Raw genomic sequence first — 4,917 nt, 5'->3', positions numbered from 1 at the left:
TCAGTAATTGGGTTTTGGGGTGTAGTATAAATTAAATTAATTTTATTACCTAAAATATGTTATGACTAAAGAAGTAAATGAAGAAATTTTAGGACACATCATCAGTAGTGTACCTCAGAGTCATCAGGTGTTTCAGCCTTTAAACACTATACACCTTCATCCGAGGCGGCCAGCCATAGGGTGATCATGCCCAGGCTTGTGTCCCATGTCCAATTAAATTATTCTATTTATTAATTATTAACCTTTAGGTTATGGTTAGGGTAATAAAAATTAGGGTTAATTGGTTATAGTTAGGGTAATAAAAATTAGGGTTAATTAGTTATAGTTAGGGTAATAAAAATTAGGGTTAATTGGTTATATTTAGGGTAATAAAAATTAGGGTTAATGGGTTAGGGTTAGGGTTTAGGGTTAGGGTTAGGGTTAGGTTAGGGTTAGGTTAGGGTTAGGGTTAGGGTTAGGGGTTAGGGTTAGGGTTAGGGTTAGGGATAGGGTTAGGGTTAGGGTTAGGGTTAGGGTTAGGGGTTAGGGTTAGGGTTAGGGGTTAGGGTTAGGGTTAGGGTTAGGGTTAGGGGTTAGGGTTAGGGTTAGGGTTAGGGTTAGGGTTTAGGGTTAGGGTTAGGGTTAGGGTTAGGGTTAGGGGTTAGGGTTAGGGTTAGGGTTAGGTTTAGAGAACATACAATGACTTCCCCCATCAACTGTCCTCAACAGCCGTGGTTAGATAGGAAGATCAAGGGTATTGCACGGGCCACCGCTTGTTAAGTCACGCCATCGGGCCTTTCAGTTCCTCCGTCTGTGGATGAATCTCCTTTTGTTTGTTGGAAAACTTTTTTTTATTTATAATTGTATTCGGGCTAAGTTATCTTTGATTCTTCTAACTGCTTTGCGAGGCAAAGAACAAAAAGGTGAAGAGAGGAGTGCGCCACTAGACTGAGCAGGGCACCCTCGAGGCCTGACTTGGCCTATGTTTTTCACCCATTCATTCTCCTTCCCACAACTGCAAGTCAGAGAACGAACAGGTGTGAGATAAAATATTAAGAAATTTTAGGACCCATTATCATTAGCACACCTCCTAGTAGTCTGGTAGTTTAGGTTTTTTTTTTTTTTTTTTTTTTTTTTTTTTTTTAATTTACTAAGAGAATTATTCCTTATATATGGATAAATTAGAGTTGTATTTATATTTGATTCTTCTAACTGCTTCGCGAGGCAAAGAACAAAGAGGTGAAGAGAAGTGTGCGCCACTAGACTGAGCAGGGCACCCTCGAGGCCTGATTTGGCCTATGTTTTTCACCTATTCATTCTCCTTCCCACAACGGCAAGTCAGAGAACGAACAGGTGTGAGATAATATATTTAAGAAATTTTTAGGACACATTATCATTAGGGCACCTACTAGTAGTCTGGTATTTTAGGTTTTTTAATTTACTAAGAGAATTATTCCTTATATATGGATAAATTAGAGTTGTATTTATATTTGATTCTTCTAACTGCTTTGCGAGGCAAAGAACAAAGAGGTGAAGAGAGAAGTGCACCACTAGACTGAGCAGGGCACCCTCGAGGCCTGATTTGGCCTATGTTTTTCACCCATTCATTCTCCTTCCCACAACGGCAAGTCAGAGAACGAACAGGTGTGAGATAATACATTAAGACATTTTAGGACACATTATCGTTAGCTTACCTACTAATCGCCTGGTATTTTAGTTTTTCTTATTATTAAAAATATCTAAGAGAATTATTCCTTATATGTGGATAAATTAGAATACAGAAATAGTAGATTAAGAAATTTTAGGACACATCATCAGTAGTGTACCTCAGAGTCATCAGGTGTTTCGGCCTTTAAACACTATACACCTTCGTCCGAGGCGGCCAGCCATAGGTTGATCATGCCTAGGCTTGTGTCCCATGTCCAATTTAGTTATTTTATCCTTTAGAAAGTAATTAGTTTCCTTTTTATTATTATTGTCATTATCACTGTTATTGCTATTAATATAAGTAGGAGACTGGGCGCTCATTTAAGGTCTGTATGCCCCAGACCACCGTCCCTGCGTGCTGTCCTAGTGGACCCAGGGGGGCTGAATACTTACCTCCTGCCCAACTGACCCTTTGTTAGCACCGCTAGGTTACCCAGGTCAGCCAGACAGGCCTTTAGGCCCACCCTGGCATACACCAGAGCTCGGAATCCAAAGACCAAAGGCCCAGGGCCAGCCGCGAACCGATCACTGCCTCCCAGGACCCTCAGAATCGGAAACCGTGCCGCAATCACCCGTTGCCAGGTGATCGACTCCAAGCCCCGGGAAGGTAGGTACCGTGCAATACGTCACCCCCCAGACAGTCTTGGGCGGAGATCCAAGCCGGCGGATAACTTCCCTTTGAATTCCAGGCTGGTGTTAGCCAACACTGAAATTTTTCTGGGAAGATACCAAGCTTCTACCGCTTTGGCTCTCCTGTTTGGGGTTGTACACCAATGGCGGACTCATCCCTTACCTTTAAAGATGTAGGATGAGTCAAGCTTCTACCATCAGCGCTCCCCCCACCTAAATGTATTGTGGTTTTGGTAAGCCTAGTCTATCTTAGCAGTAGTAAATTCCATCGGGGTGAATGCGTATGGTTTTATGATGTAGTATTGTTGGGAAAAGTGTGTAGTTTTATTAGCAAAAAGTTCTACGTCTCTATCTAATTTTGTTTAAAAGTTATTAACATTTAAAGATGTGAAGTTGTTCCTCATTTGCATATTGGGAGAATTCGCCTATTTGGGGGAATTTTGGTATGTTTTCATAGGTTCTAAGTCTCTATCTAATCATTTAAGGATGTGGAGTTGTTGCCATTGGTCTATTGGAAGGATTCGCATATTGGGAAAATTTGCATATTTTTCTTGAGAATCTACCGTCCTCTAAAGCTTTACTCATTTTAGTGTGGTTCTGGGTTTAATGCTGTATTCTATGTACTCGATCCCCTCTTCAGGGGATCACTCACTCTGTTCTCCCTAAAGGGACGAACGCCGGGCTCCCGAACTCGTGTTCTGTAGTTTGGGGTCCATCTATGGTTAAAGTCGGGGGGCCCGTTGTTGGGTCCCCTGACTACAGATTGGGTGGGGTCTGGTTTTATAGGTTAGGGATTAGATTGAAAGTTTTAGGGTTAGGTTAGCTAGTGCAGTGTGTGTTGTGTGTGGTGGTGTGTTGTGCAGTGCGTTGTGTGTGTGTGGTGTGTTGTGGTGCAGTGCGCGGTGTGTGTTGTGCACTGCATGATGTGTGTGCAATGTGGTGCAGTGTGTGTTGTGAGGTGTGGTGTGTCGTGGTGCAGTGCGCCGTGTGTGTGCTGCATGTGTGTGCCGTGTGTGTTGTGAGGTGCAGTGTGGTGCGCTGTGTGTGTTGTGCACTGCATGTTGTGTGTGCAATGTGGTGCAGTGTGTGTTGTGAGGTGTGGTGTGTCGTGGTGCAGTGTGCTGCATGTGTGTGCCGTGTGTGTTGTGTAGTGTGGTGTGTGGTGCGTGGTGCGCTGTATGTGGTGTGCTGTGAAGTGCAGTGTGTGTTGTGCGGTGTGTTGTGGTGTAATGTGTGTTGTAGTGTGTTGTGTGGTGCAGTGCGCTGTGTGTGCTGCCTATGTGTGTAGTGTGGTGCGTTGTGAAGTGCAGTGTGTGTTGTGCGGTGTGCTGTGGTGTAGTGTGTGTTGTGTTGTGTTTCGTTTGGTATTTACTGTTTTTAGTTTAGTGTTGGGGTTTTTTAGTCTAGGTGTTAGTAGATGAACAGAGTTATGATTGCGTAGGGGCTGTATTTTAGTGTTATTATGGTTTAGGGAGAGTGGTTAAGTGTTTGGATTGGTTTAGGGAGAGTGGTTAAGTGTTTGGATTGGTTTAGGGAGAGTGGTTAAATGTTTGGATTGGTTTAGGGAGAGTGGTTAAATGTTTGGATTGGTTTAGGGAGAGTGGTTAAATGTTTGGATTGGTTTAGGGAGAGTGGTTAAGTGTTTGGATTGGTTTAGGGAGAGTGGTTAAGTGTTTGGATTGGTTTAGGGAGAGTGGTTAAGTGTTTGGATTGGTTTAGGGAGAGTGGTTAAGTGTTTGGATTGGTTTAGGGTTAGGGTTAGGGTTAGGGTTAGGGTTAGGGTTAGGGTTAGGGTTAGGGTTAGGTTTAAAGTTCAGGGTTATAAACCCTGAGTATCCGATGCCCTCGAAGAAAATCAAGGGTCATCGTTGTGCACGGGCCGACCTCTTACAAACCATCAGGCTCAGAAATCATCTCATCAGGTCTCATGTCCACAACGGTGCTAAATCACACTCAGTAATTGGGTTTTGGGGTGTAGTATAAATTAAATTAATTTTATTACCTAAGATATGTTATGACTAAAGAAGTAAATGAAGAAATTTTAGGACACATCATCAGTAGTGTACCTCAGAGTCATCAGGTGTTTCAGCCTTTAAACACTATACACCTTCATCCGAGGCGGCCAGCCATAGGGTGATCATGCCCAGGCTTGTGTCCCATGTCCAATTAAATTATTCTATTTATTAATTATTAACCTCTAGGTTATGGTTAGGGTAATAAAAATTAGGGTTAATTGGTTATAGTTAGGGTAATAAAAATTAGGGTTAATTAGTTATAGTTAGGGTAATAAAAATTAGGGTTAATTGGTTATGGTTAGGGTGAGGTTAAGGTTAGGGTTAAGATTTAGGTTTATGGTTAGTCTAAAGTTAAAATTTGGGTTAAAGATTAGGTTTAAGCTAGTCTACGGTTAAGGTTAGGTGTTAGGGTTGGGTTTTAGAGTCTAGGGTTAGCTTAAGGCTAAGCCTAGGAGTTAAGTCTAGGTTTACACCCCTCCCGTTGCAGTGGAACGGCTCCTGCTGGAGATTCCAGATACAGGACCACTGATTCTACTCTTCCAGATGGGTCATGGATAACCCAACTGCCTATTCTAGCTTTATATGG

Source organism: Pygocentrus nattereri, chromosome 5, assembly GCF_015220715.1.
Source record: "Pygocentrus nattereri isolate fPygNat1 chromosome 5, fPygNat1.pri, whole genome shotgun sequence".
Taxonomy (NCBI): Eukaryota; Metazoa; Chordata; class Actinopteri; order Characiformes; family Serrasalmidae; genus Pygocentrus; species Pygocentrus nattereri.
Note: the sequence above shows the minus strand (reverse complement) of the source record.